Below are 15,076 nucleotides of genomic sequence, written 5' to 3'. Positions count from 1 at the left end.
TAGTACCATACTATGTGGTAAACTTTGCTCCAGAGGTACATTCAGAGTACCTCCCTGCTTAATTGTAAGGTCCATATATTTTGAAATGAAAGGGTATGTATTATATTTAAGTTATTATTTTTTCCTTTCCAATATTTGTTTTCCTCCTATTTTTTTAATCCAGGTGAATGGCTCATTATTTTCCAAATTGCTCTAACCATAAACATGGGAAATAGCCTACACGTCTTGCTTATCTTTGCTATCCCGATAAGGTGTCACTAATCCCTGACACTTCTATTTCCTAAACATGGATTATGTTAATTACCTCCTCTCTATCCTCACTGACACTGCTCTGCTTCCGGCTGCTATCTCCTTTTCCATGAATTTTCATTCATTCACTCCTTCAGTCATTTACATATTTGGGTATTTATTGAAGAAAAGTGAATGGAAATAAAATCAAAACACAATTGTTATTCTCAAGGCATCTTCAGTAGAGTGGGAAGAAAAAGATAGATACTGGAAATTACAATTATAGTGTTGTCCATAATGGCAGATGTAGGCATGCACAGGCAACTAGGGGAGCATCAAAAGCCACGTTAGAGTCAGGTGAGGCTATCTGGAAGAGGTAACGGCTGAAGTGAAACCTATAGAACCAGTAGGCAAGGCACAGAGTGATGGGCTATAGATTGCATTGCTGGCCCCAACACTCCTCCCTATAGCCACACCTTTTGACATAAGGCTCTGCCCTTCCTCCCACCAAAGAAGCAGGGTGTATTCCTCTCCCTGACTCTGGACACCTACATGGAATTTGCTTTGGCCAATCACTAGGCAGAATTTATAGCAGTCCGGTCTGAGACTGCACCGTAAGGGGTTTTGAGTGTTTCCACCTTCCCTCTTGTACCTCTGCCATCACCATGTAAAGAACTTGCCTGCAGGATAGCCCACAAGCCCCAGGAGGAGGATGAGAGACACAGGGAGAAAAGCCCAGCCTAAATAAGTTAACTCCTCCCTGATTCCCAGACATGTAAATAAGTACCACTCAGATTTTTGTGGTTGTCCCAATAAATAGTGAACTAAACTGAGGTGGGGAGGTTGGTGGCAGAGGTGGTCTTTCAGGTGAATAGAACAACATGGATAAAGGATTGAGTGGCATTTAGGACTCTTACGTTCTTGACTTGACTGCAGCTTAGCTAAAGTTGGAAACGTAACTAAAATGATGAAGACGTTCCTATGGGATAGACTATGGAGGGCACTGCATGCCACCTGAAGGATGTAAGTGTTCATCCTCCAGGATATGGGTGAGCAGATGAAGAGCTTTAAGTAAGAGTGTGAGAAGAAGAGAGATTCATTTCGGAGAAAAAAACTTATAGACTGCACCATGGGGAATGGATTGGAGAAAGTGACTGATCAAATTTAGGATGACCAGTTAGGAGCTGATAATATGGGTAATACAAAAACAAACAAACAAAAACACTTCAATTAAGGAAATGGTAATAATAACGGATGGAGAGGAGCCGGAGGCCAAGGGATGATATGTGTATCCATATGTCTCTATGTCCAAGGAAGAGACGAATATGGGTGAGAAAAATGTCAGAAATCATTCCCATACTTTTGACGTGGGCAACTGATATACATATCTTCAGTGGTGCCATTCACAATGTTTTGTTTTGTGTTCTTTTATGTTTTTTTTTTGAAGGCCGGGGGAGGAGAAATTAATCCATATTTCCATATATTGAGTTTCAGTGCCTATGCACATGAGGATATAATTTTTCAGCAGATAGTTGAAAATATGGATCTTCTACTTAGGAGAAGGCTGAATTTAAACTAAACATTTGCCAGGTATTTTAGGGAAAAAATAAGAAAGCCAAAGAAAGATAGCATCAAGATTTAAGGTGGTGACTGGGGCACAAGGGAAAAGAAAGCGTTTAGAAGGAGCTGTCAGAGAGGAAGAAGGAGAAACAGATAAAATGGTACAACAGGATATAAATAGAAGGCACATATATAGTTTTTATTATGAGACAGACACTGTTATAAACATTTAGTCTTCACAGCAGCCTTGTGAACCAGATAGAATGGTTATCACCATTTTGCAGACTTGAAACCAAGCCATAGAGGCTGAATAAAATGCCGCGGTCGCACAGTTAATCTGTGGAGACCTGGGATTCGAGTCTGAGTTTATAATCCATGCATCCAGCCACTCCCCCTGGCAGGGGAAGAAACTGTCCTGAGAAAAGGGATGGTCAACAGGTTAAATGCAGGACTGAAAGAAGCTCATCGGTTTCAGCTGCAAGGAAGTCATTAATAACTTTTGTCAAAACAGTGTCAGTGAAGAGATGAAGCCAGAAAAGCTTGCTTGGGATGTCATGTTGCCCACTGACATCCTCTGTGGCTTAATTTCTGACTTCACATCCCCTAATCCTTCTCTCCAGGTAGAGATTTTCCAGACTCAAATACCGAGACCATTTTCAGGATGTGAGATGTTTATCACAGATCCACTGTGCAAGGAAGAGGGAAGAAGGCATATAGGAAAAAATACAAGGAGTTAAATTGCGATGCAGACCTGAAGCAGTTTTAGCCAATCTGGTGGGGAGATCTGGAGGGACTGCTGAGTGTTAAAGTTGTTCTATTTTGGGTTGAAATAGTGCAGCTTTGTACCACTCTTGGCTCAGTCAGTTACCAGAGGTGGCTGTTCCAAGAACGACATAACCTTGGTGAGAGTGGAGGTGGGACTTGAAACTGAAACACAGCTGACAACTGGAAGCTGTTTGCCCACCCACATCTGCAGAAATTCTCTGAAGGAGAATATTGATCACACCTCCCAATAATTTTTTAAGCTTCTATTTCCTTATATTAAAAGTGGCTTTTCCTCCCCTGATGGATACATAAACCTCAGGCCAAGTTTGCATTACTTTTTAATTGTCTCCTTGGTAGCTATCTTTTTAATGGGACAGTAGCATCTTGAGGTCAAGGAACTTATTTTTTCATCTTACTTTTCTCAGCATCTAACACAGCAGTGACTCATAATAAAATGCGTTGACAGTTGAATAAGAGGGCATTTGAGATGGGTCTTTAAGGATGACTAAGAGTTTGTCAGTCAGAACAGAGGACCAAAGGCTAAACCGCTTGTGTGCCCATTAAACTTGGAGTCACTTTTCTATTTTTCTTCGTATTTTTTTAAAAAAATTCATAGGTGAATAGTTTGCATTATTCACTGCACTATAAAAGCTTACTCACTTCCCTAAGCAGAAGTCTCTCCAAAAGCAATTGAAAGACTAAGTGAAATGCACTTATTCATTTTCAGATAATTGATTTAAATGTAAATGTTCAGTATGTGAACCATTCAGTGAGTTTTTGAAAAGTTTAGATTGCATTTGTAAGTGTCATTAGCTCAAATTCAACATAAGATGAGAAAATTAAGGTGACATTTTAAAGACTTTAAAAAATGTAAAATTATTTTTCTGTTTGTATGACATAAAATGTATATTGTTTTCTATCTAATTTTGTGTAAGTTTGACTCTATGCTAGGTGCTGTTTCAGTTCTTCTCCTAATAATGGGATAATTTATAGATTTTATGAGAATTAAATAACATCTAAGATATCCTGGGTAGAACAGATCCTAAAAGATGCCTCATTTTTTATGTCTAAATTATCTCTTTATTTAGGGAAGTGGTGGCCTTTCAGCTCTAAATTTTCAGTACCGAGTACAATGTTTGAGCTCTAGTATGTGCTAAATAAACATTTCCTGAATCAATAGAAAATCAGCAAAAGCAGGATCAAAATTATACTAAGAATTTTAAACAGTTATAAATTAAAGAAAAAATCTAGTCTGAAGAATATAAAGAAAGCACTTAGGATTTCTATTCCATTGTTCTTTCTTAAAATATTACTTCACAAATGATATTTCTCCATCGTCCAGACAAATTTTCATTCATCAAGTCTGATGATGACTCGGCAAGGAAATCTGAGCTTACCTACCTCTCCTTTTCACATGATGTCACTAAGGTGGAACAGCTGATCTGTGGTAGATTGAGGGCTGGAAATTCAATCTCCAAACATGTAGTTCACAGTCATTCTTTCTCAGTTAAAAATACTGACTGTAAGGCTGCTGGTGTTTCTGTCGTCTCCTCATACGCTTGTAAAGGATAAAAGCGTGAAATAGGTTTCTTTGCAAGGTCAAATTATTTTCAAGGAGTATTCCAGCAAATATTTATAACAGCTGTGAAATTTTAAATTGGTAAATCTACTTCCATAATAGACCCACTGATGTCGTACAATACGGTCCGTTCCTAAAACTCTTCTCTTGACGGTTTACCCCATCGCTGGCCTAAAATAGTCATTGCTCTTGTCATCTAAATGCTGCCCATCCTTCATTACCAAGGTCAGTTTTGCTTGGGCGCCCAAGTTGTTGAAAATGGCAATTCTAGTTCTGGATCACTTCTAACTTAAGCCATGTTATGAGCTTGAAGTCGCTTTGTATAAAACAAAGTTTATGTAGATGATTTCTAAGTTCCTTTCCTGTTGTAGAAATTGTGTGGGTCACAGAGCTCTTGGCTTTATCTTCCTGTTTCTTTTCTGATTTGCTCCAACATTACAGACCCGTTGTCATCTAATTTGGTGCTTGGAAAATAATGTATATAGCTTCGAGTGACTTTCATTTTGTTTGTTGTTTGTATGTTTGTCTTTTTTTCTAAAAAAAAAAGATGGCAGATTCTTCAAGGAGAGGCTACACTTAGTCTCCTTTAGTTTCTCTCTCACTTACTGACTAGTTAATACCAATACGCTTGCTACTTTCGGATTCCTTTGATAAAGTCAGTGTTCAAAAACTAAAACTTGGGAAACAATTGGGTGATAATTATTATTATTGTGGAAAAAGGAATTCATTGCTTTGCTTCATTCATTGCCAAATTCATTGCAAAAGGATTCATGCAAAGAACAGATATTTGAAAGGTGCATAGAACTGTCAGAACTTTCCATGGCCTTCTCCTGGAAGACAAACTTGACCAGAGACACTTCCCAAATATGTCTATCAGACTTCTGTTCCTTCTCTCTTTAAGAACTGCATTTATCCACACCTACCCCCCAGCAAATGAATCAACAAAGTTTGGACTGCTAGTGCCAACTCCTGCCAGAGGAAAGAAGAAACCAGTTGGGAAAATGGCACTTTGATGACAAACGGTGTGTGCGAGTTCTCTTTTTTATGCCATTTCTCCTTCCCCCACCAAGTAACCTAGAACAGTTCTCTTTGTTCTGAATATGTCTTTCCTATTTCTTCCCTGACCCATGCATAAGGCTCAAAAAATGATTTTCCATGTACAGTCTGAATGGCACTTCAGAGTGTGTGGTCTCATTTGATCTGCCTAAGAAACTCATGAAGTATATAGAATGTAGCATCTTAATGGTGCAGAGTGAAGAAACCGAGCAAGCACTGTGGTGAAGGAAAGTGACGGAGCTGGGGTCAGAATCTAGACTTTCTGAAGCAAATTTCTTCAAGTAGCTGTGGAAAACAAGAAGCCAAAAAATAGCAATGTATCCTCCTTCTCTACTTGTTGTGTCATAATTTTCTTTCCTTTTAATTTTTGTCCTTAAATCTCCTTTCTGTTACACTCAAGTTGTTTAAATGTCAGGTAATAAATAGAAGACACTAAACACTCTGAAGATAAACGCTGAGGCATAGAGCAGTCTTTTTTAAAAAAGCATTGTGCCCTCCATTATGTAACTAAAAATGAATATACATAATATATGCTGTAAAGTGAACAATAACTTAATAAAAATATTTGTGAGTCGCATTAATACAAACATTTCTGAGGTGGGTGAAACTGAGAGGGCGGGAGCTTATTTTTGAAATGTTAGGGTCCGTTTTCTTTCTTGGCGCCATTTTGGTGGGTAGGTTTTCATGAGGATTATCCTGAAACTGGTAGGAGAACGCAGTGAATTCTAGTCTCTTCCCTATTCCTGACATTGGCTTCTAGGAGTATCATATTTTGTTTTTAAACACTCTGCAATAAACCAAGTATAACCAATTTAAATTTAAAGAATATATGCCAGCTCTTTCCCATAATTTGTGATGTTCTCCTCACGCCCAGTTAAACCATGATCTGCAACCTGATCAACTTTGCCCTTTTCTTCTTCTTATGAAAGCCTGGAGGTAGGTACCAGTCCATTCCAATTAATATCTAATGACAATGATAAACTAAAGACAAGATCCCAGCTAACAGCTTCCATCTGTGGTTATGCATAAAATATCTGCTTCTGGCAAGTGACACTATATGCAAATGTAAAAATTTCATTGCTGCAGTAGTTACGTAATGTATTCATATAGGCCTAAAATAGAGATTTCCCCACTTTTCACCACCTTTCCTTTCTTTAATGCTCAGGAACCCTATAAACAGATTAGAAATACATTTTCATCTTCATGTCCTTTGGGTAGAATGCTTCTTTTAAAGTTTTCTCTTGTCCTGGTTGCCAATACCAATGAATATATACTATTTTGACTCACATTAAAAATATTTTGTAAAACATGTTCAATTTAGCTAGTATTAATTTTAAAAAATTTACATTGCTTTTGGTATCACTGTAACATTCTTAAGGCTGTGGCCATGTGTAAATACTACGGTGTTCCCCTAGGACTTAATATTTAGCATATCCTTGCTGCCTTAAGGCCTCTCTGTATTTGTCTACCAACAAAATTATCCATCTCTGTTATTTACTGTACTCAGGCTTAAAAATGGATGTAAGTCATACATTCCGTGTGCGGCTATAGATTTTTAACTCCTGGTATTTCCGAAAGGAAACTGTCTAGTCCTCCTCATTTTTCTCTCTCTCTCTGTCTCTGTTGGAAGTTCCTGGTTAGTTTTCAGTTGTTCCAGTTTTGATGACGATATGTTTATGTGTAGTCTAATATCAATTTCAAGAGAACGTCATCCTTAGGGAGCCCTGTCCTTAAGAATGAATGAACTCTAAAATTAACAAATTAACTTGAGTTAAATGGATGAATCTTGATGGTATCCAAGGGCTCTGAAGGAGTGTTAGCAACTTGGGAAGTCTCACTTGCAAAACCTTTTAAAACCAACACGCTCTTTATGAACGTATCACTGTGGGTCTGATGTCAAGAAAACAGATATGGTTTAACAGTACGGCTCTGTTGTCTGCTAGTAAGAATGCCATATTACCTGCCTTGGCACCAAGTAAACTCTAGAAATTAAAAAAAGGAAAGATGTAAAAAGTAAGGAGTTTTGTTTTTTTTTGTTTTTTTTTTTTGTTTTTTTTAGGCGTATAAGAACACATTATAAAACCTCTACAGCAATTTGGGTATTTTTTTAGCTAAGTGAGAGACAGGAAGATAAGTTTCCATTATCTTTTGATGGGCCAAAATAACATAGTTTTTTTTTTTTAGTCATTTTTAGAAAGGTATGTGTTCCTCACATTTCATTAACTCCTAAAGTGTGTACTTTAACTTGTAAACGGCTCGGGCTAATTCTTCTCTCACTTGAGGGATTCAATTACATAACATGGCCTCAAGGGAGAAAAGGGATTCTAAAAGTATATTTACATAGGTATTGTGCTGTGTTTGTGTTGACCTTTATTTTATTCTTTTTAGATATTCACTGAGGTTAGCTGGGCTCTCTGCATCTCCAAGGTGTTAGAATGATGGCAATTTCCTGATGAATAAAACGTTGCAGGAGTAGAACATCTGAGCCTTGAGAAGCCTGGAAAGGCGGGGATGTTTATCCTTTGGGATAAAGCACATAATAAGCAATCACACTGGGTGATGTTTTAGTCAATGAGAACTCTGAGAGGTACAGTTCTTACAGCCAGAGAGATGTTTGGGAATAGTGATTCAGTGACTGTGGCCAGGGTGGCCCTGGGTAAGACTACTCAAGAATGAATGAATATGATATTACGGAAATTAAACAAAAAGATATTGGAAAAAATAATATATCAGAGACATGGCTAGGGCAGTGTACCTATAATCGCTTTGACTTAGGCAGACATGCTACTTTACTGGTGAACAAACTCCACGATCAAGGCAAGTCTTGTAGCAGACTCTTTGGGAAATACAGCCCAGTCACAACGACAATTCCTTCCTACTGGTTTCTCCACAATGACCAACCTTGGCAAACATTTAGTTCAGTGCATCCCTTTTGCTTATAGCCTTGGTTGATAAAATTAGAGGCCACTTAGAGTCTCTGACTGAAAATATGTACATAGAAAAGACTGGGGTAACTAATGGAGTAAATAAATTTCAAGTACGGGGAGCATAGAATAACTCTCTTTTATAAGACGTATCAGCCAGAGAGGTCAAGAGAGAGAAATAAAGAAGGTACATAGACATTTAGGTTGTTTCCATGTCTTGGCTATTGCAAACAGGGCTGCAGTGAACATCAGAGTACGTGTGTCTTTGTGAGTCATGGTTTTCTCTGGATAGATGCCCAGGAGTAGGATTGTTGGATCAAATGGTAGTTCTATTTTTAGTTTTCTGAGGAATCTCCATACTGTTTTCCACAGTGGTTGCACCAATTTACAATCCCACCAACAGTGTCATAGGCTTCCTTATTCTCCACACCCTCTCCAGCACTTATTGTTTGTAGGCTTTTTGATGATGGCCATTCTGGCTGGTGTAAGGTGGTACCTCATAGTGGTTTTGATTTGCATTTCTCTGATAGTGAGTGATGTTGAATATCTTTTCATGTGTTTTTTGTCCATCTGTATGTCTTCTTTGTAGAATTGTCTGTTTAGATCTTCTGCCCATTTTTTGATGGGGTTGTTTGATTTTTTTGGTATTGAGCAGTAGGAAGTGTTTATACATTTTGGAGATTAATCCCTTGTCAGAAGATTCATTTGCAAATATTTTCAACAGAGAAGTGGCTGAAGAAGATGTGGTACATATACACAATGGAATGTTACTCTGCCATGAAAAGGAATGAAATAACGGCATTTTTAGCAACATAGATGGACCTAGAAATTATCATGCTAAGTGATGTCAGTCAGACAATGAAACACCACCATCAAAAGCTATCACTGACATGTGGAATCTGAAAAAAGGACACAGTGAATTTCTTTGCAGAATAGATACTGACTCACAGACTTTGAAAAACTTATGGTTTCCAAAGGAGACAGTTTAGGGTGTGGGGGGATGTGCTGGGGATATGGGATGGAAATCCTATAAAATTGGATTGTGATGATCATTGCACAACTATAAATGTAATAAATTCATTGAGTAATAAGAAAAAAGTTACATAGAGAAGGTCAGAGATGTGAAAACAAAAGTTGAGATGGCACGGCAGTCCCTCATTTCAGCATGTTGCTGTGCCCTGCCTGACTTCATCCCTTGCATTCCTATGTAATATTCCTAATCTAAACCATCTTTGCCTTTTTCCCCAGTAAGCTAGTTTATATAAGTCACTAATAGCTAAATCCTAAAGCTTGGCTCAAGCATTTCTTCTGTTAGGCAGTGCACTGCTCACATTTTTACATTTCCTAATGAATTACATTTACTTCTATTAATAAGTAGAGTCTGCAGAGGCAGACAGTATCACCTAATTACATTCAAAGTGAGAAATCTATTACTTGTTATTAACAAACAGAGATGAAATGCAGTAAGCAAAAAAAAAATTATGATTGTGATTGTAGCTATGGCTATTTTTATTACTGATTAGTCTCAAAATTAAAGTTAATATAAACTACATTTAATTTTAATACTGTTAAATATTTAAAATACAAAAATGCAAAATTATGATCTTTTAAGAAGACATATTTTCTACTTATAAAGGAAGAAAAAAAGTCTTTGTAATTAGATTCAGAAATTGTTTTTTCCATGTGGTTAACCCATCATCACTTTGATGTGTATAAGCTCTTGAGAAGCTTGCAAGAAAATGTAGGAGGTGGGAGTCCAGGTTAACAATTCTGATACTGCTGTAAATGAATGCTAGAAGTGAACAATTAAGAAATGGATGGTGGATGGCAGGAGCCAGGTTTCCCTCTGTTGGAGTGGGAATTTACAGGTAAGCAAGGAGAAAAGACTAGAATGTGATGTGGAAATTGAGTCAGAGACATCAGAAAGAATTGTTTAGCTTAATATAGTTAGCTTAATGACTTAAACCCAGATGGTTACATATGACAATACTTACAGATATGCACTTATATGTATATATACACATGTTTGTGTAAACATATATATTTTCTTGCCCTGTCAGTTGAGAGTACCTATAAGAAATAATATCCCAGAAGAAATGAGCACACCTAGCACAGATATCGTGGTGTCTAATGTCATTTTGCAATAAAAGAAAACATGGCACCTCAGAAAAGTGGTTGATTTTACACCTGGGGCAGGAAAGTGAACCCAGAGCATTTCACGGTGCCAGAAAGTAAGGATGTGCTAAAACACAAACAAAAACCCATCTTAATAGAGAATACCAAAGGAGCATAGACGACAACCGTGAGCGCTCCCGATGGCCAGAGCTGGAATAATTTGATCAAATATAATAAAGTAGTACTAGATTATAGCCCAAATTCAAAGTGAGAAATCTATTACTGTAAATCTATTACATCAAACAAATGATTGAATCAAGTATTAAAATGGGAGAGAATAGACATATCTCCCATGTATAGGAATTTCAAATAATTGAGGTAGATTCTTATGGGAATTAAAAATACATGTCTGCCCTAAAAGGAATTATGGGCTTAAGTGTGGTGGAAGCATAGACACGTCCTTCCAAAGAGGATAGTATAGAAAGTGGGAAACGTAACTTTACAGTGAATAAACCTGGTAAGTAATACTTTAGCCAAGTGGTCAAGGTCAACAGTCATAAATCATCGTGGTAGTATATACCCTTGATCAGTGACGTAAATGAAAATTTATCTCTTCCAATTCTTCCCCTAAACCCCTAACCTTAATCAGTTTATGGGAAATCATTAGATAAATCCAAATTTGCCAATGTCAGTACATTATACATAATACTTTACCAGTACTCGTCAACATTGTGAAGGAAATCAAAAATAGATTTTAAGAAATCTTCAGTGACAAGAGAAGTTTGAGGGGATGTGAGTACTAACTGTAATGCAGTATCCTAGAACAGATAAATGACATGAGTGAAAAACTAGAAAAATCCGAATAAAGTATGGACTTAATTATAATGCATCAACATGAGTTCATCATCTGTAACATAACATACGAATACTGTAAGATGTTAATAGTAGCGGGAAATATTAAAATGTATTTGGGGACTTTCTCTACTAAGTTCCTAATTTTTCTGTGGATTTGAATCAGTCGTTAAAAGAAAAAGTCTATTTTTAGGGGGGAAAAGTAGATTCTGGGATCTGCCCCAAAGATTCTTAAGTAAGAGGGCTGAAGTGGACGGCTGACGATTCTGATTTCTCTGGCCCATCATCGTGTTTGGAGGGACACTGCTCCTAGTGTGTGAATTTTTTTTTTTAATGGTAGTAACTATCTTGTTCATTGTTGTAGCTCCAGGCATTGGGTGTTAAGTGTGTATTAGGCAAGCAGTAAATATAATATTTTGCTAATGTTGATTTAATTTGTCATTAGTAAATACATTTCAGTTACATATCTTTTTCTTTTTCTTTTTGCCATTTCTTGGGCCACTCCCACAGCATATGAAGGTTCCCCGGCTAGGGGTCCAATTGGAGCTGTAGCCGCCAGCCTACGCCAGAGCCACAGCAACTTGGGATCTGAGCCGCGTCTGCGACCTACACCACAGCTCACGGCAAGGCCGGATCGTTAACCCACTGAGCAAGGCCAGGGATCGAACCTGCAACCTCATGGTTCCTAGTCAGATTCGTTAACCGCTGCGCCACGACGGGAACTCCAGTTGCATATCTTTTTGAGACAAAAACATAACTGCTTTCCTATGATCATCACTGTTTTACAAGCTTGTCTTTATAGTTTTATTGTTTTATTGGTTTTCTTTCCCTGTATGGCTGCTCATTTCAGGTTCAACGCTATGATTCTCATGTATATTAAAATTTAACTTATTCCCATAAACATTCGTGGAGCTATTGATAACTGATTGATATGATTCATCACATTTATACCATATACATTTATATAGAAATAAGAATATTTAATAGAGATCTAAATATGAAAATTACTATTCAAGGAATCTGTATGTTCAGACTACTTCCTTCTCTTTTGAGGATACATGTGATCCAGCATGTAATCCAGGACGATTTCTTCATCTTGAGATGTTTAACCTAGCTATGTCTGCAAAGTCACATTGGCCATATAAGGGAACACTCACTGTTCCCTTCTAATCCCTTTCTAATTTCAGAAATTAGAAAATGAATAACTTTGGAATGCTGTTATTCAGCCATAGTCAGTTATGATTCTGAAAACGCCTCCATAGTCTCACTCACTGATACCGTGTCTTTATAGCCCATCTCCTAAACTCAGATGTTGTTTCTTAGTTGAGAGCACCAACATCTTTGTATCTTCCCTTTTTCGCTCTTCCAAATTCAGCTCGCTCTACTCCACCTGCCTACGAATACATTGCTACAAGACTTATTTTATATCTCGTAAAATTCAACTAGCGAAAATCAAAGTCATCAATCATCCTTCAAATGTGCCCTCCTACACAATTCAGTGTTTTTCTTAGCTTTATTATAATCAGAGACTACTTATGCTTCCAACTTTGCCCATCTCTGGAACCACAATATATCCAATAAGGTAGCTACCAAGTAAATCATTTCCATAGATTCTGTAATGTTCGACTTCCATTATATGTAGTCTCCTGACTTTAAATATCAGTTGAGGTGCTAATGACTGTAAAATGTAAACTTTCATTTCTCATATTTCTCCTGATCTTCAAACTAGTAATCTAACTGCGTAGGTAATATCTCCATTTGAATGTTCAATAAATGTGATGAGAAAATAACTGTTTTAAGTTGCTGCCCAGGCATTTTATAGTAGGACAACACTGCCTCACCCAGAGTTTGAACATTTCAGTAAGGGATTGGGATTCCCACCATAAGTTCTTGCTTTGTTTTTCCTGAAGCACATTTTAAAATAACCTCTTAAGAGTTGAATCCACAAAAAGTTAGTGACCTCCACCCAACCACCTTATAAGTAGTAGATGCTTGTTACCCTAGCTCTCTCTTTCCTGCTTGCTTGTGACCTGGGATGGAAGACTGCCCTTTCACTAGATCACTGGATGCACCCCACCGCTCCTATTTCTTGAATCTATAAGTAACACATCTGGTGACTTTACTTCCTTTGTGTGAATGTCTTGAAAATGCACCTTCAATCAAGACGATCCAGGGGTTTTCACATCCTCAAAGTGGGAGCTCAGATGCTGAGGTAGCTCTCTGCCAACCCTGTGTGGGTGGGTGTCTTATGCCTCCTGATTCTACAGGTTATAATCTGCATATTCTTAATTTAATACACAAGTTATTCCCCTCCCCAACACACCAACATACTCCAGAGAAATTAATTTTCATCAATCTTCTTCATCAGGTTAAGAAAGTTTAGGGTAAAAAGACCCCTTTTATTCCTAATTAGTTAAGTTGTTTTTATCATGGACTTTTTCAAGTGCTCTTTTTGCATATATTGAAATAATCATGAAGTTTCTGTCATTTTTTATATTAATATTGTAACATTCATAGATTTTAGGTTGTTAAATCAACTTTGTGCTCCTCAGATAAATCCCACTTGATCACGGTATAAAAATGTCCTTATATGCTAATGGATTTTGGTTTGTTAGTATTTTGTTGAGGGCGCTTGTATCCTATATTAATAAGGAATGTTTGCCTATAATTTTCTTTTCTCATAGTGTATTTTTTCTGGCTTTAGTGTCAGATTATGGCCTCATAGAGTGAGTGAGGATGCCTTCCCTTCTCTTCCATGCTTTAAAGGAGTTTGGGGAGGATTGATATTAATTCCGCTTTAAACATTTGGTAGAATTCACTGGTTAACTATCAGGTCCTGAACTCTTCTCTGAAGGAAAAATTTTAAATTACTAACTCAGCATTTTAATTTATTATTGGCCCACTTAGACATTTTATGATTCTTGAGTCATTTATGGTATTTTTTGTCTTTCTAGAAGTTTGCTTATTTCATCTACATTAGTTAATTTCTCAGTTGTTCACACTATGCTTTCATGTCTTTTTATTTCTGTAACATCAGTAGTAATGGCTCCTTTTCCATCTTGATTTAACTTATTTCAATCTTCTCTGTTTTTTATTAGTCAGTATTGCTTAAAGTTTGTCAATTCCATTGATTATTTCTTCAAATACATAAATTTGATAGGATATATTTTCTCTTCTGCATTTTCTTTATTTTATCTCCACTCTAACTTTTAATAGTTTCTCCTATCTTCTTACTTTGGGTTTAGTTTATTCTTTACAATGGGTTTTTAAATTCCAAACCCAGCAACATTTGACACTGAATAAGATTCCATTCTTCATTGTGTCTCCTACCCAAAGTATCATTTATCTGTCTAATTATCTGGCCTCCCCTCCCTTTCTAATTCTGTTTTCCTGGCTTATTCTCACATCCTGGAACTTTAAAAGTTGGGGGTCTTCAATGGTTGGTCTTAAACTTTTTTTTCACTTGTGGTAAATGCTGTCATTTGCTTCTCATTATTTCTTTCACTTGCGGTAGATGCTCTCACTTGCTGCTCAAGTCCAACAGGGTAGGGCCCATTCTCTGGGAAGAGCTGGCAGACAGTCCATGTCTGTGGGAAGAGCCCCCATTCAATTTCTAGTCAACATAGGATTGTAAAGGCCTGAAACTTGCCCTTACCCTTGGACAAATCTGAAATTCTCTTCTCATTTCAGCTTGTCTGTACTATTAAGGAGGTTTTTTATATTCCATTATAGTGCAACTTCTCCCTCTCCCCAGTCTTAACTCTTAATTTTTCCTATTTTTTGGTCCTAAGAACACTGTCTAATAAACTGTCTACATGCTAATTACCATCACAAAGGTTATTTCCTAAGAAATTCAGTGCAACATTTTACATACTCTTTCCATAGTGATTTCATCTGCATCAGTAGTTTCCATTCCCCTCTATATGCTGATAAGCATTAATTTCTATCTCTATCCCAGACTTCTTCCAAAAGCCAAATAATATATCTCACAGCTGTC

At 37.1% G+C, this 15,076-nt stretch overlaps 1 protein-coding gene across 13 annotated transcripts in view; it reads left to right on the top strand.

Annotated features, from left to right (window-relative positions):
* LOC146403580 (uncharacterized) overlaps positions 1–15,076 on the top strand; it is a 688,950-nt gene that overhangs the window by 224,155 nt on the left and 449,719 nt on the right. The gene's annotated exons all lie outside the window — the stretch shown is intronic.

The sequence above is a fragment of the Sus scrofa genome, chromosome 5 (genome assembly GCF_054392235.1).
Source record: "Sus scrofa isolate SSC_HxYL_T2T_F1_AM1 chromosome 5, Sscrofa_HxYL_maternal_Yorkshire_Landrace_v2.0, whole genome shotgun sequence".
In the NCBI taxonomy this organism is placed as follows: domain Eukaryota; kingdom Metazoa; phylum Chordata; class Mammalia; order Artiodactyla; family Suidae; genus Sus; species Sus scrofa.
This window is presented reverse-complemented; position numbering and strand designations above follow the sequence as displayed.